The sequence below is a fragment of the Triturus cristatus genome, chromosome 4_2, assembly GCF_964204655.1.
Source record: "Triturus cristatus chromosome 4_2, aTriCri1.1, whole genome shotgun sequence".
Taxonomy (NCBI): domain Eukaryota; kingdom Metazoa; phylum Chordata; class Amphibia; order Caudata; family Salamandridae; genus Triturus; species Triturus cristatus.
Window position 1 is genome coordinate 983,648,948 of NC_140586.1, and position 27,846 is coordinate 983,676,793.

General features: G+C 51.3%; 1 protein-coding gene and 1 long non-coding RNA gene across 3 annotated transcripts in view; both read right to left on the reverse strand.

Moving 5' to 3' along the window:
* The window catches only part of LOC146839211 (uncharacterized), a 173,898-nt gene that overhangs the window by 2,820 nt on the left and 143,232 nt on the right, over positions 1 to 27,846 (reverse strand). The window lies entirely within an intron of this gene.
* On the reverse strand, positions 968 to 27,461 carry LOC146839212 (uncharacterized). 2 transcript variants are annotated; one of them, XR_014960809.1, is made up of 4 exons: positions 27,292 to 27,461; positions 14,635 to 14,675; positions 5,891 to 6,011; positions 968 to 1,181 (listed from the first exon to the last, which is right to left on the reverse strand). It is a non-coding gene; the product is annotated as an uncharacterized LOC146839212 (long non-coding RNA). The 2 variants fall into 2 exon arrangements; XR_014960808.1 differs by lacking the exon at positions 968 to 1,181 and adding an exon at positions 3,438 to 4,518.

Genomic DNA, 27,846 nt, shown 5'->3' on the forward strand with positions numbered 1-27,846 from the left:
TTGGTTAGTGTCTGTGGTTCGGGTATATATTTGTCTACATCCCATGACTGTATTTCTTGATGGGCCAACATGGCTGATAAAGCACTTGTGTTTTTCTCACACACTTTATATGTGTGGAGTATTTTGCGTGTTTCATTTCTGTTTTGACAATAAAATGCAATAGCCACCAAATATTTGCCACACTCCTAATACGTAGAAGGTGTCTTTGTAGGCGATTGTGCCTTTAGATTGGATTATGGTTATGCACGCTTGCGGGTAAAGATGTATCTTCCTTCTGGCCGGTGCAAATTGGGACAGTCTGTTGTATTGTAGATAGAAGAACTTCTCTTTCCTTTACCGGTCAGTTGTCTGGCTCCGCTCTGTTGTGCTTTTCTCTGGTTATTGTGGTTTCGCCAGAAAGAGTTTACAATTCACCTACAGCACGGAATGATGGCTTTTCGTCATTTTAGAAAACAGAGCACTGCGGTAATGACATCATACCGATCCCATGATCAAAGCTGGTGTTGGACACTTGTTTATACAGGAGGCGGTTTGTTATTGTTGTTGCCTTAATTTTCCTAAGGTCATTTCTTCGTCTTGTGGCGTGGAGGTGCACAGCTCAGCCTTTTACAAACACTGAACTGCCCTCGATGCTTCATCTGGGATCTATCAGTTTGTGTGCAGGTTCCTCTGTCGCCGACTGCGCTGATGTTTTCCTGAATACTGTAGCTCATTATTTCTGCTATTATTGAAGATTTACAGCATTCGCTTCATTATTGATGGTCATTTCATACATTCAAGGCTTGTTTTCTGTTGGATGTAAAGATATTTAAAATTACAAAAATTGAAACATAATGGAATGAGAATTCACAATGTTTAACTGGTTGTAAAATGCAAAAAGAACTATTGATGGACACAATGCAGAACAATGTCATACATTCACCCCAGTACAGAGATCTGGGCCTAAATCCATCATTTTTTTGCTCACCATGCCATTCCAGTTTGGACCCAGCCATATGCAAATCAGTCTTGACCCTGTGCCCAATGGGAACAGTCCCGCCCGAACTGCCAGACCAGGTCCTCCCTGGACTGAAAACAAGCCTCCTAGGACCGGTTTCGGGGTGTCACCCCTCTTCAGCCAGAATAGCTTGATTCCAGTGGCACAGTGAGCCCAGGACTCACGTCTGAGCATACCTGGCGCACTTAGGGCAAGAAAGCAAAAGACAGACAATTGATGGACGGAAAGCAGAACAAATCAAAACATTCACCCCCAGTCAAGAGATCTGGGTTAAAACCATCATTCTTTTGCTCACCATGCCACCCCAGTTTAGACTTGGCCATATGCAATCAGTCTTGACCCTGTGCTTCTTGGGGACAGTCCAAGATATATGTACAAATGATATGGAGGGATAGATCATATTTAATATTGCACAAGAGTTTATTAATTACCTTGGCAAAAAACCTATTTCTTCTGGCAAATTTAGATAATTATTTAATGCAGGCACAAATATCCATCGGTGAGCATCCAAACGGATGGTGCACAACAATACACACATTCATTACACAAATACAAAACAATTTTTTCTTTTACAATACAAAACATATATACATACTCATGTGTGAAATAACTCAATCCAAAATCCTTTCCCCTAAAGGTATATTTCATAAAAATGTGCACTTCTCATTGCCTAGTGCTACATCAGAAGGTAGTCCTATAGGCAAAACGAAGATATTAGTACTCCATCTTAATTTGTAATGCCAACACAACTCATGTATTTATTCCACAACAAGGTGGACTCCTCCTTTGTCAATGTGTCGACGCGTTCGCGTTTCAGCCTCCACTTTCTTTATGGCTTACTCAGGACGGGGATATAATCTACAACAATAATAAAACTACAATGAACTCCTAAAACCTATATTTTTATTTTTATGCGCTGTGTTCTGTCCCTTATTTGCCCAGACAGTGTTGCGAAAGGAGGAGAATCCGCACGGATGTGTAAATGTGCTGGAGGCTCTAGTTATAGCCTCCAAGCTATTTATGCAAAAGTAACTAAACAGAAAAATGAAAATTAAACATCACTACTACTGGTCATGGCGCGCTCTCACTAATGACATGGTGCAAGGCGCTAAAACACCCAGCTAGTGAATGTAGAGAAGACGCAGGGTACTGAACACCTCATGCACACCAACACCACTGCAGTGATATAAAGGCCAAAGATACCCAAGATTATCAAGTCCAAGCCAAGGTCAAGGCTGGAATACCTGTGGGGTCATCTAAATCAACCTGGTCTCACATTTTACATAGCCGGGCGACTTATACTCCGGCCCCACTCATCGATATCGGGCTCCTACGGGGGGTAGGAGGGAAAGAGCTTAAAAACAACCCGTGTCTATCGTGTAGAAAACTACAGCAGATCTACTAGAACTAGGAACCGAACCTCAACACTTGCGTCTTCTCGGGAGCCCTGGGGTTCTTCGACTCCTTCAAGTACTCTCCGGTTGCTATAACAACGAGAAGAAACAGAAAACCTGTCATCTAAATCTCAAATAATTCTATAAGTGTGTAAACCCTACTCAGTATCTCCTACTAAGGGAATCAAGTGATCAGGACTTACGCTTCTTCCTGGTCCTCTTCACCGACACCGTGCTCCGTCACCGTACGTCATTACAATGAACTGGCGTTACTGGTTCCTAACGGGCCTTCACTAAATACGTCCAGCCTGAACTGCCGTGTATCAGTCCAAACAACCCCTTATGGTGAATAGGTTAAAGACAACCTTTATTGAAAGCTATCCTAGTAGTACCTATGGAGAGCAGCCTTCAGGCTAGGTCTTGAAGGAATGTAAAGCAGCTTGTTTTACCAGTCTATAATCTCTTGAATGACCAAATGAAAGGACAACCACACCAGGTATATATTTAAAATATATTTATTTAAGATAAAACACACCCCTCTAGTCTCTTTATGAGACTGGAGTTCGAAGTACTTAGTTTACAAGTTAGCAATCATCAGTAATAGCACAAATACACGTTTGGGCCCTAGGGGCGTACCAAACCATATACCAAAAAAGTGGTATAAGAACCACGACTGGAATAGACACTAGACGGTTCCACGTCACCCACGATAGCCACGGGCCTCAGCTTTGCTGTGGACTCAGGGTAGCCTCAGGGAAGTCTGGAAATCCACCTCTGGTGATGCGAAGACTTCGGTGTCCGGAGGAAGATTCAGAGTTGCAGACCGGACAGTTGCTTCTTTGGTGCCTGCAAAGCAGGGGAGTCACTCCTTGACCCCAAGGGAGATTTCTTCAGTCTTCTAGTTGAAGTAGAACGTCGAAGGTCCAGGATATATGTTGCAGAGTTTCGTCCAGGGTAATCTAAAGTCACAAGGACTGGGTTCCCATACTTATACAAAGTTTGAGGGTTGGACATACTCTAGGGACCCACCTATCGGAGGGTTTGGAAAGAGGGGTGGTTACACCCATTTCTTTTGTCCAGTTTCACACCAGAGCAGGGGCAGGTAGCCCCTGCAACCGGTTTGAACTGGACTATGCACAGGGACACCAAGTGTGCCCCCAGTGCAGGACTTCAAAGCACCAGAGAGTGCTCCCGCCCAGCCCCAATACACATCTGCCTGTCTGGGGAGGTGGTTACACCTCCCTGGGACAGGAAACCTATTGTTTGGCCTCTCCTGCCGGAGTTTCGGTCAGCAGCAGGAGGCCAGACCCGTGTCTGTGGCAGTGGCATCCATTGTGTGATGCCAGGGCTGTAGAAAGTCTTTACCGGGTAGACCAGTGTGAACATGTCTCTCCCTCTAGAAGGGTGGAATGCTACCCCCACTGCCAGAACTGGCAGGGGGGAAGTATTCCAGAGTGTTTGAAACTAAACACGACATGTTTTCGTGCAACCAGTCCAAAGTTAGCATTTACCGCGAGGTTATAATGCACTTAAGAGTATATGGTCAGGCTGCACCACAAACAGCATCGGAGGAGGTATCCGAACGCTGTAGAGGGGCTCTGCTCATGCAGGGGCACCCTCTCACACAAAAACCAAGCACTCGGCCTTCAGGATTGTTAAGTACCCATGTGAAGTAGATCCTAATCTCCTACAGCAGTGCCTTGATACAGATAGAGAGGGTAAAATCCAGGTTCTGCTTTAGGGCAGGAACATATTGTTCTGGTCCCCCACCTGGTGGCCACAGGAGTTGGGGTGCTCCCTACCCCGATTACCAGAATCAAAAATCTTGGTGTATACTTTGACAACAAGCTCTTTTGATGGACACGTACATTTCGTCACTTCCTCCTGTTTTTTCGTACTCCAAATCCCCAGGAAAATCTTTACCTTTATCCCATCTGACTCACAGAAATCTCTGATCTCTGCATTTATTCTTGCTAAAATAGATTATTATAGTGGATTTATTCACCAACATTCAGAAGAGATTCTAAAATAAAGTTCAGGTCGTCTAAAATGCAGCCACTCTGCTGGTTATGGCAATACCCAAACGCCAATCAGTTTCTCAAGTTCTTCCTTTACTTCACTGGCTTCCTATAAAAAAAAAGGATTGAGTTTAAATCTTCATGCATTGCATTCAAGGCACTGCATAACTCCAGTCCAGAATACCTTTGTCAACGATTCCAGTGGTACGTCACTAAAAGATCAATGCCCATATTTTATACATCCAATCTCATTATACTAAAGTTCAAAGGTCCATGGGGAGGCAGAAGCTTTGTAGCCTGCACAGCTAAGCTGTGGAATTCTAGACCACCTGATCTCAAGAAAAACGTCAGACCTGCTCTTTTTCATAAATCATTAAAAACCTGCCTTTCCAACCAGAAGCACTTCTTGACTGAATCTTCCAGTTCATTCTATCTTTTGGCTTGTTTTCCTTCTTCTTCATCTGAGTATCCAGCACCTAGACACCTTTGGGTAGTAGAGCGCTCTACAAATCTAAACTTCATTTCATCTTCCTTCCAGGCAGGACTTCTGTCAGCTGTGCCTTGTGCAGATCTTCCTTCCAGACAGGACGTTTGTCAGCTGCACCTTGTGCAGATCTTCCTTCCAGACAAGGGTTTCTTTCCTCAATGATCAGTTCAAAGGTCGGGAGAGGTAGAACTGGTCTAGGTCATCTTCTTTATTGCAGCTAAACTGGTCAAGCCAAGAACTGGAGCTCTGAGATGAAGGAGAGTCTGGATTTTTTGAGCTCCGTAGAACATTAAGACAGTTCTACCACATCCAGCACACACTACAAGACTCCCAGTATCTGAACATCCCCTGACAAATGCCAACTAGAGAATAAACATCCTGCCTGCACCAGCAGAGTGCAGAAAGCTTTTAAAGAACCTCGAGGTACATGGACTTTCTTTATCTGCCGTAACTGAAGATGTTAATCCTTGGTCACATCAATCCCCTTTGGACAAGGTCCTCCATTTTGCTATCAGAATGTAACTCATCCTGCGCAGACACAAACCCTCAAGTCCGTATTGCATGAAGCTGGGTGGTTCTCACCCAAAAGAGAGCCCTCCACAAATTGCTGACATTTTCCTACACCCCCTGGACAGCCGTGGCAACACACAGACCAACTACACCCCCTCAGGGATCACCAGTCCACCTGCCAGCATCAAGACTCAGATCTATCAACCTTCTATGTTACCGTCTTTGGAACGGCCCGTCTCTGAGATTCATGGAAGCTCCACACTCAGTGAGCTGAGAGTTGCCTTGTAAAACCATCTCATGAGGGTGGAAGAAAAGAACAATAAGTGATACGCACTGCACAGACGTGTAAACAAATCAACCAATATCATTCAATGTACCATTGTCCTACTGCTGTTGTTTCGACATGGATGTTTTGCCGTCTATCACAGCAGCTTCTTCGTTTAAAATCTTACTCAGCAGTTTGTTTTCCATCATACCTACTTACCTATGCACTGTTTCTGACCCTACGACATCTCTGGCAGACATGCTGTGCGGTCTGTGGCTACATAAATAGGAAGTAGATTGCTACTGCAGGGAGAGTGCAGTGTCCTTGCAGTCAGATGCACCTGATTGGGATAAAAGGTACCATGTTTGTTAGAAAAGCTGGAACTATTAGAACAATAATATACCAAAAGCAGCGCATACAATGCAATAACACAGACTGGGTACTAGAAAAACATGACGCAAAAAATGCAATAACACAGGGCAGGTGTTGGGAGAATCTGAAGAAACAATGCAATAACACAGGCCAGGCGTTGGTACAATCTGACGCAAACAATGCAATAACACAGACCGGGTACTAGAAAAACATGAAGCAAAAAATGCAATAACACAGGCCAGGCATTGGAAGAATCTGAGGCAAACAATGCAATAACACAGGCCGGGCACTAGAAGAATCTGATGTAAACAATGCAATAACACAGACCAGGCACAAGGAGAATATGATGCAAACAATGCAACAACACAAGCCAGACACTAGAAGGATCTAATGCAAACAATGCAATAACACAGGCCAGGCACTAGGTGAATCTGATGCAAACAATGCAATAACACAGGCCAGGCACTAGGTGAATCTGATGCAAACAATGCAATAACACAGGCCAGGTGCTAGGTGAATCTGATGCAAACAATGCAATAACACAGGCCGGGACCTAGGAGAAACTGACACAAACAATGCAATAACACAGACCAGGCACAAGGAGAATCTGAGGCAAACAATGCAATAACACAGGCCAGGCACCGGAAGAATCTGAGGCAAACAATGCAATAACACAGGCCAGGCACAAGGAGAATCTGAGGCAAACAATGCAATAACACAGGCCAGGTACTAGGTGAATCTGATGCAAACAATGCAATAACACAGGTCGGGCACTAGAAGAATCTTATGCAAGCAATGCAATGCAACAATGCAATACACTGGGGAGAGGAGTTGGCCTAATGGCTAGCGCGGTCGATCTAAAATCTGGGGAACCAGGTTCGAGTCTCGGCAAGGACGCGCAACATACTGTGATCCTGGGCAAATCACTTAATCTCCCCATGCCTAACAAAAATTAATGTGTCCTCATGTAACGCAACTGGTGCTTGTGTAAAGCGCTCTGATACCCGATACCTTCGGGTCAAGTTTGCGCTATACAAAACTCTGTTAAAAAACAAAAATGCAAAAACATAGGCCAGACACTCGGAGAAACTGACACAAACAATGCAATAAAACGGGCCAGGCCCTCAGATAATCTGATGCAAACAATGCAATAACACAGGCCAGGCACTAGGAGAATCTGATGCAAACAATGCAATAACACGGGCCAGGCACCAGGAGAATCTGATGCAAACAATGCAATAACACAGTCCAGGCACAAGGAGAATCTTATGCAAACAATGCAACAACACGGGCCAGGCACTAGGAGAATCTGATGCAAACAATGCAACAACACGGGCCAGGCACTAGGAGAATCTTATGCAAACAATGCAGTAACACAGGCCAAGCACTAGTATTGATGCAAACAATGCAATAACACGGGCCAGGCACTAGGATTGATGCAAACAATGCAATTACACAGGCCAGGCACTAGGATTGATGCAAACAATGCAATAACACAGGCCAGGCACTAGGATTGATGCAAACAATGCAATTACACAGGCCAGGCACTAGGATTGTTGCAAACAATGCAATAACACGGGCCAGGCACCAATGGGATTGCACGCAGTGGAGTTACTAACAGAAAGTGTTCGGTGTCCACCAGTAGGAAAAGTTCTATTCTGTCTGTACGTTCTCTTGACAGGTGAGCATGTAATAGCTGGCGGGATCCAGGGTACTGTGTGGACAAGAGGGTGGAAGGGCAAAGACTAGTTTCATATGGACTGAAGCATGGGCAAAATGAGCAATATTTCTAGGAAGTATTACCATATAGTAAATCATGCAGAGTCAGTTTGGGTTTTTTGAGCCAGGTATGGGATATCACGTACCAAGTGGTGTCAGAGAGATTATAATCTTCCCTACAAGGGTCATCTGCTTTACAAAGAATTTCAGTACGAGGAGTGACTCTATAAAGCAGCGGCGGGGCATGCAGTGAGAGGAGAGGATGCAGATTGTCACTAACGTTATGGAACAGCACACAACTTTAGAGGCTACGTAGATACAAGGGAGACACCTGAAATGGGCTCTGCACCTCACATGAATCCAGTACACGAAAGCGCCTTTACACACAGACCAAACATCCTTGGTGAGTCCGAGGGGAGAAGGAGGGGCTCAGAGCACAAACATAGAAGGAAGAGCTCGTAGGTGTTCAGGGACACGTTACTGGAAACTGAATACTCTAGTTAGTAGTGTCATGGACTGGTTGTGGGGGCGGTAGTCCCCTACAACAAGCAGCTTTTGCTCCACGGCTAAAAGAAAAGGTCTCAACCTTCTTACATGAAAATATTGGTGGGAAGGCACTTATAAATATGCTTAATACATCTAGCAAATGATGTTAAAAAAAACAACTTTAGAGGCTACTGTTACATTTGCATCATCTCACTGTGTTATCATCCTCTCCCTTTAATGTTCATGCATTTTATAATGCACATTCCAATTCCTTTTAAAACCTTTGTTGGCTGCTAGGCACTCAGGTCAGTTGCCGACCGGCTGCACTTTGTTGCTGTGCTGCATCCTGCTGAATAAACGACATTAAACCTTCATTTATTACAATTTGGCGAAGAGCTGAGAGGAACGCCCACCAACATATCTAGCAGCACAGGAGTGAGTGTTCCTGAACCCCGGAGTACCGTTTGGATCCCTTCACCAATTTCATATGCAATTTAAGTCTGCTGTAAACTACACAAAACCTTCGCCGAAAACCAGAAGTTCAAAGGATCAACCCTTGTGGATCTGTGATTTTTCCACATTTTTATCCGTTTCGGTGGATTGGAGCTAAGAGTACTCAAACTTTAAACGTGTCAAACCAGCTAAAACTGCAGAAAACCTCAGCTGAGAACCAGTGGTCAAAGTGATTAAACTCCTTGGAATTGTGAGCTTTCCACCGTTTCTTTACTTTCCTTGTTTTGGAGCCAGGACCGCTCAAACACTAACGCGCCTACAGTGGACATATTTAAAGATACAACACTCACCAGTTCTCTTTTGCAAAGCAGGTGAGCGCGACCAGTCACACAGAGAAGTCTGACGCAGATTCCAGACTTCTCCTTCACGCTCCCTGGATAAAGTATCTAAGGAGGCATGTCATCACGCTACGCATGACGTAACGTGCTGCGTGGCGGCCATTTTGCTCCTCTCCCTGTTTCCATAGCAACTCGGTCACAGAAAGTTTTCCCGACGCGTCTGTTGCTGGAACAAACTCTGAATTCAAGTAAGTTTTTGTTTATAGACGCGCACTTGCTCAGCGCTGATGGCAATGACTGGAACAATTTAGTTTTAGAGTTTTAGGGTTATCTACTGTTTCGAGACATTGCGCAACGGTATACATCCTTACTTTTCAGCACACTTTGCACTTGACTGACATTCCTTTGCCATAATTGTTCCATTTCGCTCTACTTCTTCATTTTTGAGTATATAATCATTTCTATGGGTTAGCCATCCTGTGTGCACCCTTTCCTCACACCAACACCATGCAATTTGATCCCCCTGACAAATTCTTACAAAACAAAGGGGATCCCCCATCCCTTGGAGACGTTGGAAAGAAGGTTTTCTTAATTATATGACAGCCATTGATGGGGAGCGCATGGGTGCGGAAAGAAAAAAAAGCATTTTATGACATTGCTTGGGTTCCGAGGGTCAAGTTGTTTTTAGAGCTTTAGAGAAATGGATGCTCACTGTTAAGAACACTAGTAACAACAAACTGGAATCAAGTGAACAGCAATCACCCTGCACAAAGTCCTTGTTTGTGCGGCAGAAGAAAATGGACGATGAAATTCAACCAGGGAAACCAGTAAACCCAGAGAGGGAATAAGCATTCAGGGTCTGAAAATACCAGAGAAAAGTGGGTCGCAAACATGTTGGTTTTGTTGTAACTCAAGTTGCTTTACTGCCCGACACAAAGAGCCGATGTTTCAAGATAAGTATCACTGATAGTGACTCCCCCGTAGGCGAGGGCACATTGCCCGGTTTCTACAAGTCTTCCACGATGAAACTATTGCCCTGTGCAGTGGCCCTGTGAGTTGCCTGTCTGATAAGAGGGAAGAGGAGAGAGCCTGGTCTGGCAGAAGTCTGTCTACCCTTTGAGGAGAACCAGCAGAAGAGCCCGTTGTGAGGAACGGCCCAGAAGGAACAGAGGAATGTGGCAGTGCCGAGAAGTCCTGTGAAGTGTCCAGGGTCCCCCAGTCTCCTGACTGAGTACGTCTGTGTAGAGGGTGTGTCTCACTTGCCTGTGTCAACTGCTAAATAAAAAAGCTGATTCGGAGACCGCAGAGGGGAAGATGCCGACAAACACTGCTGACTCTACCGTCATAGATAACACCAGCACCTCAGACCCAAGAAGGAGATCCTCCCACCGCGACTACTCGACCTTCCGCCATTACTACTAGGGCAGACATCTCAACGTGTCTTCATGCAGACACTGTCACACCAGCGAGCTGCCCATGGAGAGGCAATCAAAGGGACAGCGATGGGTTGTCCCTTTGCCTCAGAGCTGGCCGTGTTATTCATGGCCAAAATTGAGGAGAAGTTGATCTATGATAATAATCCATTTGCGCATCGTATCCGAAATTGGTTTCGGTTTATTGATGACATTTTTTGCATTTGGGATGGACAAGATGATATCTTAAATTTATTTATTGAATGGTTGAATGCCAGATGAGTAGATATACAATTCTGTGTGTCCCGTAGCCAGTCATCTATCACATTTTTGGATGTAGCCGTCTTTGGACACAATGGATGATTATGAACTACATTGTTTACCAAATCAACAGTTAGGAACAATGCCCTGCATTATACTAGTCATCACCCACGCAGTTTACGTGACAATTTGCCTTAGGGCCAATTTCTCCAGATAAGACGGAATTGCTCAGGTAAAAGTGAATATTTCATGAATACAGAAATTCTTGTGCACAAATTAAAGGAACGCGGCTACCCAAACAAATTGCTGAAAAATACGATGAAATGTGCATGGTGGACTCCGAGAGAGACCCTTCTGGAAAAAAGAACAGCAAATGACAAGTTAGAACGCAGGGTATGCGTCTCCACATTTTGTTCAAAGACTAACCACTTCAAAAAAAATATCAGACAAAACTGGCATTTGATTAACCCCTTGGGAGCTTTGGACGGACCCCGGTCTTCCGACGTCACAGTGGGCGTGTGCGGAGGACGGCCGGGGGCCGTCCTAACCTCACCCACTCATTAATTCGCCCACAGAGCGGGGGAATGTGCGCAGCGAGCGCAAGAGGTTAAAAAAATGGACAAATCATTTGAGCAGCCATTGTTTGCATTGAAAAAAGAACGTACTATTGGAAGACAGCTAGTTCGTACTGTGGTACCTTCAGGGCCCACAAGAAGCAATCTACGCACGCTTTGGAATTTATCTCCATTGGAGAGACATTTCAAATGTGGCACATGTGTCTGTTGCCCCCAAACAATAGAAGGAACATTGTTTCAGCACAACAACATTGAATGGCTACATAAGAATTTCTCAAACTGTAAAACAAAAACTTCCGTATATGTGAATCAATGTCCTCGTGAAAAACTCTACCAACCAGGAGATTCGGCAAAGGATCATCCAACATAAATCACGCATAAGGCGTAAAGTTCTGTCTGCTTCATTAGTCAACCATCGGAGAGATGATCACCATACAGAAGCGGATTTACTCTTGACAGTTGTGACAACCATTAAAATCGACCCCCGGGCAGGTGACATTGATCAAAAACTGAACCAGAAAGAGGCCTATCTTATATTACATTTTGACATTGTGTCGAATGGACTCAATTAAATGTCAGAATTAAATAATTTGCCTATGCTATAATTATCCTATCTAATTCATGTTCTCCAACTTCTTCATGATGTGTCTTCCCTGCACATGATATTCCATCATTTTCTAAACTGTGCCTCCTGTGTTTGGAGCTGAAACTTTGAGATTCTCTCAGTAAATGCACTTGGGGATTGAGAGACCACATATCCCAGAATTCATTGGTGCACCACAAAGGATGAGGCTGGCTGTATAGATAGGCGGAGTCCATATTCAGACTTTCGGCCGCTCACATCCTTCGAGCAGCGAGTGCACCACAACGAAATGCTGTGCAGAGCTACGAAGAACACAATTAAAGTAAGTGTTGTTCTGTTCCACAAGGAGAACTATTGCGAGTGCGGCAGCCCTAATACTCATTCTACCTGCCTATGTGTTTAGTTTCAATAGTGTGGTACACAACTGAAAGTATTTGAGCCTTTTTTCAAAAAAATCATTTGTCTGTGTCAGAGAAGTCTTACTTGAAGTTTCCAAGAAGACTCACAGGAGCAGAATGGCGAACTTTTCCCAATGCCTCCTCGAGCTTCCCTCCACACACCAAATGAAACTCTAGTTGCGTGAAAGAACTCCCGGGGGGGAAAGGGGATGGGACAGAGAAGAGACAGCTGGGCCTTAATCTGGTGTCTTCTACAGCTACCTCTTCTGGTGTTCTCTGGCGCTGTTTTCACACTGTTAAATATATAACAAGTCTAATTTAGTCAACTACTCTATTAATTCAAAATAATCACAAACATTCACACTCTCTTCCTAGAGACCCCTACCTACCCTTCAGGAGACCAAGCGATTGCCTCTCTTCTGTAAGAATATTGTTGCCTTGTGTTGTCTATTTAGTTGAATATTTAAGTGATAGTGTATCCTGCAAATTAACATAAACAATTATACTGTGTGAAAGATTGCCTTATTATTTATTTTAGGAACTTCTTTAAATTACTAGTATTAACTTTTTTTTGTCTTTGTTTATCTCTTTTAAGAGGGTAAAGAATAGTACAGGCTTCAAAAGGTACAGGTAAGTATTTGACTCTATGTTCTTTGTATTCGAACACTAAATCTGGATACAAACTACTAAGTATCATAGAACTGTCATGTCTTTAATTTTTAATGTCTAATTTCTTCTATTCTTTCCTTAAGGTACTTGCGTGACTGGATTAAGCAGGAGACTCGAAGTGACGAGCTAACGGTGATCGGTAAGTTGACTTGTAACAGTTTTCTTCAAGACTTCCCTTCAGGACACCGACGCGTAGATTAACTCTGAACTACCGACGGAATAAACGGGTCTTGTACACCTTGCTACTCTCAAAACTACCGCGAACGTAGATAAGAATCTTCCGATTCCCTCAACGGACTTGGTGAAGTGCACAGCACTCAGAGCCAGCGCGAGCCTCAGCTGTGCTCTCGAGTCACGCGCAAATCACCGGAAAGCTGCAGCGCTGACCTAGCACTGCACAGCTATCTTGAGATGCTGCCTTCTAACCAGGGTAGACCAACTACCGTATATTTGGATACAGGGAGAGATTGTAGCCCCCACATATAGGTTCTCTTGAGGGTTTGATTTCCTGACAGTCTGTCGCTGGTTGGGTCTTCTTAGTAGTTGGTTTATATCTTTCCACACTGTCAGGACTCACGGTAGGTTTCCTCCATACTTAACTCTGGCCACCATTTCCCCCTCACAAAACCATCAAAAAGCATTTGATCCCTATAGTTGGAGAGCAAGTTGACATCGTAGAAATTCCAACATGGCTGCCAACATTCCAACACTGCTGCAGTATTTCGCAGTGTAGAAGTCAATTCATTTAGGTTAATCACACTCTGGTGAAGCACTCTCCAAGATTCCACTGTGCACTTCACCAAAGAACCTCAAGGAAGAGCAACGAATTTACATGGGCGTTGTGGAAGTCAGTCAGGGTAGTTTGCGTGCACACCGGGTTTAGATTCGACGGTGGGTAATATTCCTAGAGTCAAGGTCAGTGAACTGTTTGATTCTTATCACGTAAAAAAGAAATATTTTGTGGAAAGCTAATACCATAGTTTCAAAATATAACCGAAAGGTTAGAGGTGAATTAAAAGTATTAAAAAATGCTTCTTCAATTCCCTTCTAAACCGTCGGTGTATTCTCAGAGGCTTTCGTTAGGCAATTCTGTCAGAACTAATTAGTTTCTCCTGAACACGGGCGTGACCTTTCAACACGCCCCGTTAATCAGTGGGAAATACAAGTATCTCTTTTCAGCTGTGTTCAGTCAGCTGAAGTAAATATCTATAACACAGGGCATCTCTTTAAACAAGCCCTGTTTCCTCTCGACTAAATAAAAAAAATACTTCTTAAACCAAAATCTTTCAGCCAGAGTCAGAGTTATTCGAGTGTGACGATTAGTGCACCATAAATCAAGGCTCCTATCAATGACATGAAGAGCTAACAGAAACTAACACAAGAACGAAATCCCTTAAACAAATAACTTTCTACCAGAGTCTGAGATGCTCGTGTGTAATAATTATCGCTCCATAAATCAAGACGTTTTTCAAGCACACGAAGATCTTAAGGGAAAATTAGATAAAAACCAGATAACTGCAATTTATACTACAAAGCTAAAAGCCTTTATTAAGTCTGTGGTGCAAGAAAGAAAGGCAGAGACAAGAATTCCCAGAACCCCATTTAATACAGCCAGTTCAGTTCAACACACTGTAAGTACATTAATAGAAATTAAAGTCACACCATTACAGAATCAAATAAATAAAACTTAGACTTACCTGTATCATTTCAAGTGAAGTAGGATAAGCGCAGGTCGTCTCTGAAAAAGAAGAAAGAAGATCACTGAACTGCACTTCTCTTCATAAATTTAGAAGAAAGCAAAAGAGAAATAAGAAGAGAAGAAGGCTCCCAATCATATCCTGGTAAGGCAAGCAACCTTAAATGTTAAAGAACGTAAGTCATTATTAGATAAATGGAAGAGTAAAGTTACATTACACATGTGTTTTAGCACTACAAGAACACTAAGAAGAAGAATAGAAGATTGGCAGAACACGCAGAGTGTTGGGAGCTGTCTCTTCTCTGTCCCATTCCCCTTTCCCCCCTTGATACTAACCTGCAATGGTTTATTAAAATAATAAGCAGGGAGGTTCTGAGAGGGGCATTGGAAACAACGTCGTTCTGCTCCCGTGCCATTAGAACCATAGTTGCTAGCCTTGACACACACTTTCTCCATTTTAGGCGGGAGCGCGCGAATTGGTTAAAATAAGTGGCAAAACCCGATGCCCTTCCCGACTTGGGTTTCAATGCTTTTTAAGTTGCTTATGTCACGGTATGCACACCGCTCTGTCTACCTGAAGCTTGCACGGACATGTTATAGTCCTTGTTTAATTCATCCATTTGTTTGTAGATTGTTCTACTGGTGATCGCGTGACAGAAGTGGGTTGTTTGACCCTATTGCCTGTGAGTATATACTCGTAGAGGTCTGGTTTTGACAGTGGCTGTTATAGTTAGCACTTGTGTAGGTGGTGTTAGAGGCATCTCAGTGATAAATAATCTATCTTTTTCATTTCAGGATTCATGTCAACGTCAGCATAGTGGTGCTAATAAACTCAAATCAAATGAAGTAAAGGTGTTTTATGATGATAAGCTAAGAGAACCCAAATTCTATTTAAGCTGTTTGATATTGATGTATGAATTTTGTGTAATTTTCTGTGTTTTCTTATAGAGTGAATATCAGTTCTTTGTCCTGAGAAGAACCCTTGAAAAGATGATGTAGTGGATTCAAATGCGTTGACCATCATTTTGAGCACCTACTTTGTTTTCAAAATAATGTTTTTCATCTGAGGGAGTAATCAATCAAACAATCAATCAATCAAACATTTGCAGAGCGCACTACATACCCGTGAGGAGCTGGGAGGGGGGGGGGCGCTACTGATCAAACAGTCAGGTCTTGAGTAGCCTCCTGAAGGTCAGCAGGTCTTGGGTCTGTCGTAGGCTCAGTGGGAGGGTGTTCCGGGTCTTGGCGGTGGGGTGGGAGAAGGACCCGCCGGTGGCTGTTCTTCAGATGCGCTGGACGGTGGCGAGTGTGAGGTCGGCGGAGCGGAGCTGGCGGTTGGGGATGTAGAAGGAAAGTCGTCTGTTGAGGTAGGCTGGGCCGGTCTTGTGGAGTGCCTTGTGTGCGTGGATGAGGAGCTTGAAGGATATCCTCTTGTTGACGGGCAGTCAGTGCAGGTTTCTCAGGTGGGGGGTGATGTGGCCGTGGCATGGTACGTCGAGGATCAGTCGTGCCGAGGCGTTTTGGATGCGTTGCAGTCATTTGATGAGCTTGGTCGGGGCGCCCGCGAAGAGGGCGTTTCCGTAGTCGAGTCTGCTGCTGACGAGGGCCTGGGTGACTGTTATTCTTGTATCTGTCGGGATCCACCTGTAGATCTTGCGGAGCATGCAGAGGGTGTTGAAGCAGGAGGAAGGTACAGGGTTGCCTTGCTTGGTCATGGAGAGCGTTGAGTCGAGGATGATTCCCAGGTTGTGTGCGTGGTCGGTGGGTGTCGGGGCTCCCCCAGTGCCGTCGGCCACCAGGAGTCGTCCAAGGCTGAAGGGTTGGAGCCGAGGATGAGGACCTCCGTTTTGTCCCCACCTCCTCTGCACCCCTGGACAGGCCTCACCTCTTTTCATCCCCCTCTAGACAGGCCTCAACTCCTCTGCACCCCTGGACAGGCCTCACCTCCTCTGCACCCCTGGACAGGCCTCACCTCCTCTGCAACCCTGAACAGGCCTCACTGCACCCCTCTAGAAAGGCCTCACCTTCTCTGCACCCCTGGACTGCCCTCACCTCCTCTGCACCCTCTGGACAGGCCTCACCTCCTCTGCACCACTCTGGACAGGCCTCACCTCCTCTGCACCCCTGGACAGACCTCGCCTCCTCTACACCCCTGGACAGGCCTCACCTCCTCTCCACCTTCTAGACAGGCCTCACCCCCTCTGCACCCCCTGGACAGGACAGCCCTCACCTACCATGCACCCCCTGGACAGGCCTCATCTCCTCTGCACCCCTGGACAGGCCTCACCTCCTCTGCACCCCTGGACAGGCCTCAACTCCTGTGCACCTCTGGACAAGCCTCACCTCCTCTGCCCCCCTGGACAGACCTCTCACTTCCTATGCACCCCTCTGGACAGGCCTCACCACCTCTGCACCCCTGGTCAGGCCTCACCTCCTCTGCACCCTCTGGGCAGGTCTCACCTCCTCTGCACCCCCTGGACAGGACAGGCCTCACCTCCCATGCACCCCTGAACACGCCTCGCCTCCTCTGCACCCCCTGGACAGGCCTCACCTCCTCTGCACCCCATGGCAGGCCTCAGCTCCTCTGCTCCCGGAACAGGCCTCACCACCTATGCACCCCTAGACAGGCCTCACCTCTTCTACACCCCCCTGGACAGGCCTCACCTCCTCTGCACCCCTGGACAGGCCTCACCTCTTCTGCATCCCCCTCTGGACAGGCCTCACCTCCTCTGCACCCCTGGACAGGCCTCAACTCCTCTGCACCCCTGGACAGGCCTCACCTCCTCTGCACCTCTGTACAAGCCTCACCTCCTCTGCAACCCTGGACAGGCCTCACCTCCTCTGCACCCCTCTGGACAGGCCTCACCTCCTCTGAACCCCTGGACAGGCCTCACCTCCTCTGAACCCTCTGGACAGGCCTCACCTCCTCTGCACCCCTCTGGACAGGCCTCACCTCCTCTGCACCCCTGGACAAGCCTCGCCTCCTCTACACCCCTGGACAGGCCTCATCTCCTCTGCACCTTCTGGGCAGGCCTCAACTCCTCTGCACCCCCTGGACAGGACAGGCCTCACCTCCCATGCACACCTGAACAGGCCTCACCTCCTCTGCACCCCTTGGACAGGCCTCACCTCCTCTGCACCCCTGAACAGGCCTCTCCTCCTCTGCACCCCTGGACAGGCCTCTCCTCCTCTGCACCCCTGGACAGGCCTCTCCTCCTCTGTACCCCTGGACAGGCCTCTCGGTGCTTCTCACAGGAGCTCTCGGTGAAGGATTCTCATTAAGGACAGAGGAGCCCAGAGTTCATTCCACACCATACAGCGCCTCTGACCCCGCCCTGAGCCTCAGGGCGCTATGCACAGGCCTCGAAGAGAGACATTGCTCCCCTGGACAGGCCTCACCTCCTCTGCGACCCCTGGATAGGACACGCCTCACCTCCTCTGCACCCCTGGACAGGCCTCACCTCCTCTGCACCCACTGTACAGGCCTCACATCTGCATCCCCTGAACAGGCCTCACCTGTGCACCCCCATGAACAGGCCTCACCTCCTCTGTACCCCTGGACAGCTCCATCTCCTCTGCACCCTCCTGGGCAGGCCTCATCTCCTCTGCACCACTGGACAGGCCTCGCCTCATCTGCACCACTGGACAGGCCTCACCTCCTCTGCACCCCCTGGAGAGGCCTCACTTCCTCTCCACCCTCTGGACAGGCTTCAGCTCCTCTGCTCCCAGGACATACCTCACCTCCTATGCGTCCCTGGACAGGCCTCACCTCTTCTACACCCCCTGGACAGGCCTCACCTCCTCTGCACCCCTGGATAGGCCTCAGCTCTTCTGCATCCCCCTCTAGACAGGCCTCACCTCCTCTACACCCCTGAACGGGCCTCACCTCCTATGCACCTCTGGACAAGCCTCACCTCCTCTGCAACCCTGGACAGGCCTCACCTCCTCTGCACCCCTCTGGACACGCCTCAAATCCTCTGTACCCCTGGACAGGCCTCACTTCCTCTGAACCCTTTGGACAGGCCTCACCTCCTCTGCACCCCTCTGGACAGGCCTCACCTCCTCTGCACCCCTGGACAGGCCTCGCCTCCTCCACACCCCTGGACAGGCCTCACCTCCTCTGCACCCTCTGGACAGGCCTCACCTCCTCTGCACCCCCTGGACAAGACAGGCCTCACCTCCCATGCCCCCCCTGGACAGTCCTCATCTCCTCTGCACCCCTGGACAGGCCTCACCTCCTCTGCACCCCCTAGACAGGCCTCACCTCCTCTGCACCCCCTGGGCAGGCCTCACCTCCTCTGCATCCCCCTCTGGACAGGCCTCACCTCCTCTGCACCCCTGGACAGGCCTCAACTCCTCTGCACCCCTGGACAGGCCTCACCTCCTCTGCACCTCTGTACAAGCCTCACCTCCTCTGCAACCCTGGACAGGCCTCACCTCCTCTGCACCCCTCTGGACAGGCCTCACCTCCTCTGAACCCCTGGACAGGCCTCACCTCCTCTGAACCCTCTGGACAGGCCTCACATCCTCTGCACCAATCTGGACAGGCCTCACCTCCTCTGCACCCCTGGACAGGCCTCGCCTCCTCTACACCCCTGGACAGACCTCATCTCCTCTGCACCCTCTGGACAGGCCTCAACTCCTCTGCACCCCCTGGACAGGACAGGCCTCACCTCCCATGCACACCTGAACAGGCCTCACCTCCTCTGCACCCCCTGGACAGGCCTCACCTCCTCTGCACCCCTGGACAGGCCTCTCCTTCTCTGCACCCCTGGATAGGCCTCTCCTCCTCTGTACCCCTGGACAGGCCTCTCGGTGCTTCTCACAGGAGCTCTCGGTGAAGGATTCTCATTAAGGACAGAGGAGCCCAGAGTTCATTCCACACCATACAGCGCCTCTGACCCCGCCCTGAGCCTCAGGGCGCTATGCACAGGCCCCGAAGAGAGACATTGCTCCCTTGGACAGGCCTCACCTCCTCTGCACCCCCTGGATAGGACACGCCTCACCTCCTCTGCACCCCTGGACAGGCCTCACCTCCTCTGTACCCACTGTACAGGCCTCACATCTGCATCACCTGAACAGGCCTCACCTCTGCACCCCCATGAACAGGCCTCACCTCCTCTGTACCCCTGGACAGCTCCACCTCCTCTGCACCCTCCTGGGCAGGCCTCATCTCCTCTGCACCACTGGACAGGCCTCGCCTCCTCTGCACCACTGGACAGGCCTCACCCCCTCTGCACCCCCTGGAGAGGCCTCACTTCCTCTCCACCCTCTGGACAGGCTTCAGCTCCTCTGCTCCCAGGACATGCCTCACCTCCTATGCGTCCCTGGACAGGTCTCACCTCTTCTACACCCCCTGGACAGGCCTCACCTCCTCTGCACCCCTGAACAGGCCTCACCTCCTATGCACCTCTGGACAAGCCTCACCTCCTCTGCAACCCTGGACAGGCCTCACCTCCTCTGCACCTCTCTGGACAGACCTCAAATCCTCTGTACCCCTGGACAGACCTCAGGCCTCACCTCCTCTGCACCCCTCTGGACAGGCCTCACCTCCTCTGCACCCCTGGACAGGCCTCGCCTCCTCCACACCCCTTGACAGGCCTCACCTCCTCTGCACCCTCTGGACAGGCCTCATCTCCTCTGCACCCCTGGACAGGCCTCACCTCCTCTGCACCACTGGACAGACCCACCTCCTCTGCACCCCCTGGACAGGCTTCACCTCCTTTGCAACCCCCCCCCCCCCGAAAAGAACATGCTTCACCTCCTTTGCACCCCTGAACAGGCCTCAAATGTGCACCCCCTAGACAGGCCTCACTTCCTCTGCACCCCCTGGGCAGGCCTCACCTCCTCTGCATCCCCCTCTGGACAGGCCTCACCTCCTCTGCACCCCTGGACAGGCCTCAACTCCTCTGCACCCCTGGACAGGCCTCACCTCCTCTGCACCTCTGTACAAGCCTCACCTCCTCTGCAACCCTGGACAGGCCTCACCTCCTCTGCACCCCTCTGGACAGGCCTCACCTCCTCTGAACCCCTGGACAGGCCTCACCTCCTCTGAACCCTCTGGACAGGCCTCACATCCTCTGCACCAATCTGGACAGGCCTCACCTCCTGTGCATCCCCCTAGACAGGCCTCACCTCCTCTGCACCCCCTGGGCAGGCCTCACCTCCTGTGCATCCCCCTGGACAGGCCTCACCTCCTCTGCATTCCCCTGGACAGGCTTACCTCCACTGTACCCCCTGAACAGGCCTCACCTCCTCTTCTCCCCCAGGACAGGCCTCATCTCCTCTTCTGATTACGGGAACGCCTTATATTTAGGCGCTCCTGCAGCGGTGACCAAAAGGCTCCAAGTCACCCAAAACTGTGCCGCCCGGCTATTGTTTAATATTCCCCGTTGGCAATCAGCCAAGAAAGCCCTTAAGGAGCTTCACTGGCTTCCAATGACTGCCAGAGCTCAGTTTAAGGCTATGTGCATTGTGCACAAATCTTTTCATCGAGCAGGCCCTGCCATCTTGTTCCCCTTTGTAGTGCCTTACGTCCCTCCCAGAGCCCTCCGCTCCGGCTCACTGCACTTAGTAACTTCAACAAAGGTTATCAAAGCTCGTTGGGGCGGTCGCTCCTTCTCACACTCTGCTGCCAAACTATGGAATTCCCTTCCTTTGAGTATTAGACAGATCAACAATAGGCTGGCATTCAGGAAAGTTCTAAAAACTCATTTGTTTGCAAAAGCGTGTTAATGTACCTTGGAGCTCATCATAGTAATCTGCAGAAGCGCGACGAGGCCTCCGGGTAGTTACGCGCCATATAAATATAAATTTTCATTTCATTTCACCGCCTGGACAGGCCTCACCTTCTCTGACCCTCTGGACAGGCCACACCTCCTCTACCCCCTGGACAGACCTCATCTTCTCTGCACCCCCTAGACAGGCCTCACCTCGTCTGCACCCCACTCTTCCTGGGCAAGCATCACATCGTCTGCACCCCCTCTGGACATGCCTCACCTCCTCTGCACCTCCCTGGACAGGCCCTATCTCCTCTGCACCCCCTGGACAGGACTCACCTCCTTTGCACCCCCTGAACAGGCCTCACCTCTGAACCCCCTGGTCAGACCTCTCCTACTTTGCACCCCGCCCGAAAAGGACAGGCCTCACTTCCTACGCACCCCCAGAACAAACCTCACCTCTGCACTCCCTGGACTGGCCTCACCTCCTCTGCACCCCTGGACAGGTCCACCTCCTCTGCACCCCATGGCAGGCCTCAGCTCCTCTGCTCCCGGAACAGGCCTCACCACCTATGCACCCCTAGACAGGCCTCACCTCTTCTACACCCCCCTGGACAGGCCTCACCTCCTCTGCACCCCTGGACAGGCCTCACCTCTTCTGCATCCCCCTCTGGACAGGCCTCACCTCCTCTGCACCCCTGGACAGGCCTCAACTCCTCTGCACCCCTGGACAGGCCTCACCTCCTCTGCACCTCTGTACAAGCCTCACCTCCTCTGCAACCCTGGACAGGCCTCACCTTCTCTGCACCCCTCTGGACAGGCCTCACCTCCTCTGAACCCCTGGACAGGCCTCACCTCCTCTGAACCCTCTGGACAGGCCTCACCTCCTCTGCACCCCTCTGGACAGGCCTCACCTCCTCTGCACCCCTGGACAAGCCTCGCCTCCTCTACACCCCTGGACAGGCCTCATCTCCTCTGCACCTTCTGGGCAGGCCTCAACTCCTCTGCACCCCCTGGACAGGACAGGCCTCACGTCCCATGCACACCTGAACAGGCCTCACCTCCTCTGCACCCCTTGGACAGGCCTCACCTCCTCTGCACCCCTGAACAGGCCTCTCCTCCTCTGCACCCCTGGACAGGCCTCTCCTCCTCTGCACCCCTGGACAGGCCTCTCCTCCTCTGTACCCCTGGACAGGCCTCTCGGTGCTTCTCACAGGAGCTCTTGGTGAAGGATTCTCATTAAGGACAGAGGAGCCCAGAGTTCATTCCACACCATACAGCGCCTCTGACCCCGCCCTGAGCCTCAGGGCGCTATGCACAGGCCTCGAAGAGAGACATTGCTCCCCTGGACAGGCCTCACCTCCTCTGCACCCCCTGGATAGGACACGCCTCACCTCCTCTGCGCCCCTGGACAGGCCTCACCTCCTCTGTACCCACTGTACAGGCCTCACATCTGCATCCCCTGAACAGGCCTCACCTCTGCACCCCCAGGAACAGGCCTCACCTCCTCTGTACCCCTGGACAGCTCCATCTCCTCTGCACCCTCCTGGGCAGGCCTCATCTCCTCTGCACCACTGGACAGGCCTCGCCTCATCTGCACCACTGGACAGGCCTCACCTCCTCTGCACCCCCTGGAGAGGCCTCACTTCCTCTGCAACCCTGGACAGGCCTCACCTCCTCTGCACCCCTCTGGACAGGCCTCACCTCCTCTGAACCCCTGGACAGGCCTCACCTCCTCTGAACCCTCTGGACAGGCCTCACCTCCTCTGCACCCCTCTGGACAGGCCTCACCTCCTCTGCACCCCTGGACAAGCCTCGCCTCCTCCACACCCCTGGACAGGCCTCATCTCCTCTGCACCTTCTGGGCAGGCCTCAACTCCTCTGCACCCCCTGGACAGGACAGGCCTCACGTCCCATGCACACCTGAACAGGCCTCACCTCCTCTGCACCCCTTGGACAGGCCTCACCTCCTCTGCACCCCTGAACAGGCCTCTCCTCCTCTGCACCCCTGGACAGGCCTCTCCTCCTCTGCACCCCTGGACAGGCCTCTCCTCCTCTGTACCCCTGGACAGGCCTCTCGGTGCTTCTCACAGGAGCTCTTGGTGAAGGATTCTCATTAAGGACAGAGGAGCCCAGAGTTCATTCCACACCATACAGCGCCTCTGACCCCGCCCTGAGCCTCAGGGCGCTATGCACAGGCCTCGAAGAGAGACATTGCTCCCCTGGACAGGCCTCACCTCCTCTGCACCCCCTGGATAGGACACGCCTCACCTCCTCTGCGCCCCTGGACAGGCCTCACCTCCTCTGTACCCACTGTACAGGCCTCACATCTGCATCCCCTGAACAGGCCTCACCTCTGCACCCCCATGAACAGGCCTCACCTCCTCTGTACCCCTGGACAGCTCCATCTCCTCTGCACCCTCCTGGGCAGGCCTCATCTCCTCTGCACCACTGGACAGGCCTCGCCTCATCTGCACTACTGGACAGGCCTCACCTCCTCTGCACCCCCTGGAGAGGCCTCACCTCCTCTGCACCCCTGAACAGGCCTCACCTCCTATGCACCTCTGGACAAGCCTCACCTCCTCTGCAACCCTGGACAGGCCTCACCTCCTCTGCACCTCTCTGGACAGGCCTCAAATCCCCTGTACCCCTGGACAGGCCTCGCCTCCTCCACACCCCTGGACAGGCCTCACCTCCTCTGCACCCTCTGGACAGGCCTCACCTCCTCTGCACCCCCTGGACAGGACAGGCCTCACCTCCCATGCCCCCCCTGGACAGTCCTCATCTCCTCTGCACCCCTGGACAGGCCTCACCTCCTCTGCACCACTGGACAGGCCCACCTCCTCTGCACCCCCTGGACAGGCTTCACCTCCTTTGCAGCCCCCCCCCCCCGAAAAGAACATGCTTCACCTCCTTTGCACCCCTGAACAGGCCTCAAATGTGCACCCCCTAGACAGGCCTCACCTCCTCTGCACCCCCTGGGCAGGCCTCACCTCCTCTGCATCCCCCTCTGGACAGGCCTCACCTCCTCTGCACCCCTGGACAGGCCTCAACTCCTCTGCACCCCTGGACAGGCCTCACCTCCTCTGCACCTCTGTACAAGCCTCACCTCCTCTGCAACCCTGGACAGGCCTCACCTCCTCTGCACCCCTCTGGACAGGCCTCACCTCCTCTGAACCCCTGGACAGGCCTCACCTCCTCTGAACCCTCTGGACAGGCCTCACATCCTCTGCACCAATCTGGACAGGCCTCACCTCCTCTGCACCCCTGGACAGGCCTCGCCTCCTCTACACCCCTGGACAGACCTCATCTCCTCTGCACCCTCTGAACAGGCCTCAACTCCTCTGCACCCCCTGGACAGGACAGGCCTCACCTCCCATGCACACCTGAACAGGCCTCACCTCCTGGACAGGCCTCACCTCCTCTGCACCCCTGGACAGGCCTCTCCTCCTCTGCACCCCTGGACAGGCCTCTCCTCCTCTGTACCCCTGGACAGGCCTCTCGGTGCTTCTCACAGGAGCTCTGGGTGAAGGATTCTCATTAAGGACAGAGGAGCCCAGAGTTCATTCCACACCATACAGCGCCTCTGACCCCGCCCTGAGCCTCAGGGCGCTATGCACAGGCCTCGAAGAGAGACATTGCTCCCCTGGACAGGCCTCACCTCCTCTGCACCCCCTGGATAGGACACGCCTCACCTCCTCTGCACCCCTGGACAGGCCTCACCTCCTCTGTACCCACTGTACAGGCCTCACCTCTGCATCCCCTGAACAGGCCTCACCTCTGCACCCCCATGAACAGGCCTCACCTCCTCTGTACCCCTGGACAGCTCCACCTCCTCTGCACCCTCCTGGGCAGGCCTCATCTCCTCTGCACCACTGGACAGGCCTCGCCTCCTCTGCACCACTGGACAGGCCTCACCCCCTCTGCACCCCCTGGAGAGGCCTCACTTCCTTTCCACCCTCTGGACAGGCTTCAGCTCCTCTGCTCCCAGGACATGCCTCACCTCCTATGCGTCCCTGGACAGGTCTAACCTCTTCTCCACCCCCTGGACAGGCCTCACCTCCTCTGCACCCCTGGATAGGCCTCACCTCCTATGCACCTCTGGACAAGCCTCACCTCCTCTGCAACCCTGGACAGGCCTCACCTCCTCTGCACCTCTCTGGACAGGCCTCAAATCCTCTGTACCCCTGGACAGACCTCAGGCCTCACCTCCTCTGCACCCCTCTGGAGAGGCCTAACCTCCTCTGCACCCCTGGACAGGCCTCGCCTCCTCCACACCCCTTGACAGGCCTCACCTCCTCTGCACCCTCTGGACAGGCCTCATCTCCTCTGCACCCCTGGACAGGCCTCACCTCCTCTGCACCACTGGACAGACCCACCTCCTCTGCACCCCCTGGACAGGCTTCACCTCCTTTGCAACCCCCCCCCCCCGAAAATAACATGCTTCACCTCCTTTGCACCCCTGAACAGGCCTCAAATGTGCACCCCCTAGACAGGCCTCACCTCCTCTGCACCCCCTGGTCAGGCCTCACCTCCTGTGCATCCCCCTAGACAGGCCTCACCTCCTCTGCATTCCCCGGACAGGCTTACCTCCACTGTACCCCCTAGACAGTCCTCAACTCCTCTTCTGATTATGGGAACGCCTTATATTTAGGCGCTCCTGCAGCGGTGACCAAAAGGCTCCAAGTCACCCAAAACTGTGCCGCCCGGCTATTGTTTAATATTCCTCGTTGGCAATCAGCTAAGAAAGCCCTTAAGGAGCTTCACTGGCTTCCAATGACTGCCAGAGCTCAGTTTAAGGCTATGTGCATTGTGCACAAATCTTTTCATCGAGCAGGCCCTGCCATCTTGTTCCCCTTTGTAGTGCCTTACGTCCCTCCCAGAGCCCTCCGCTCCGGCTCACTGCACTTAGTAACTTCAACAAAGGTTATCAAAGCTCGTTGGGGCGGTCGCTCCTTCTCACACTCTGCTGCCAAACTATGGAATTCCCTTCCTTTGAGTATTAGACAGATCATCAATAGGCTGGCATTCAGGAAAGTTCTAAAAACTCATTTGTTTGCAAAAGCGTGTTAATGTACCTTGGAGCTCATCATAGTAATCTGCAGAAGCGCGACGAGGCCTCCGGGTAGTTACGCGCCATATAAATATAATTTTTCATTTCATTTCACCGCCTGGACAGGCCTCACCTTCTCTGACCCTCTGGACAGGCCACACCTCCTCTACCCCCTGGACAGACCTCATCTTCTCTGCACCCCCTAGACAGGCCTCACCTCGTCTGTACCCCACTCTTCCTGGGCAAGCATCACATCGTCTGCACCCCCTCTGGACATGCCTCACCTCCTCTGCACCTCCCTGGACAGGCCCTATCTCCTCTGCACCCCCTGGACAGGACTCACCTCCTCTGCACCCCCTTGGACAGGCCTCACCTCCTTTGCACCCCCTGAACAGGCCTCACCTCTGAACCCCCTGGTCAGACCTCTCCTACTTTGCACCCCGCCCGAAAAGGACAGGCCTCACTTCCTACGCACCCCCAGAACAAACCTCACCTCTGCACTCCCTGGACTGGCCTCACCTCCTCTGCACCCCTGGACAGGTCCACCTTCTCTGCACCCCTCTAGACAGACCTTATCTCCTCTGCCCCCAGGACAGGCCTCACCTCCTATGCACCCCTGGACAGGCCTCACCTCTTATACACCCCCCTGGACAGGCTTCACCTCCTCTTCACCCCTGGACAGGCCTCACCTCTTCTGCGTCCCCCTCTGGACAGGCCTCACCTCCTCTGCACCCCTGGACAGGCCTCAACTTCTCTGCACCTCTGGACAAGCCTCACTTCCTCTGCACACCTGGACAGGCCTCTCCTCCTCTGCACCCACTGTACAGGCCTCACCGCTGCACCCCCTGAAAAGGCCTCACGTCTGCACCCCCTGGACAGGCCTCACCTCCTCGGCACCCCTGGACAGCTCCATCTCCTCTGCACCCCTGGACAGGCCTCAACTCCTCTGCACCACTGGACAGGCCTCACCTCCTCTGCACCTCTGGACAGGCCTCAACTCCTGAGCCCAGAGTTCATTCCACCCCATACAGCGCCTCTGACTCCGCCCTGAGCCTCGGGGCGCTATGCACAGGCCCCGAAGAGAGACACTGCTCCCCTGGACCTGCCCAGAGGCGCCGGGGGGCAGGACTGTGGCTCCCGGTGTAACTTAAATGAACCAGTTAAAGTACACTGTCGTCCGTCCCTCCTTACCCAGAACCTCACTATAGACTGTGGCTCGGACCGAGGCGCTTTAATACCACACACCAGACACGAGGCGCTACACACGAGGCACGTGTTCATCCCTCAGAATAACGGAAAAGAGCGAAATGTCCTGATCCATTTCGCATCTTTCAGCCCCGGTACCTGGTTCCGGTGATGCTGCTGCCCCCCGCCCCCCCCCCCTCAATTATCCGTCGCCAAAAAGTGACCTTTAACCCGGAAGTGTCCTCTCTGGGAGGGG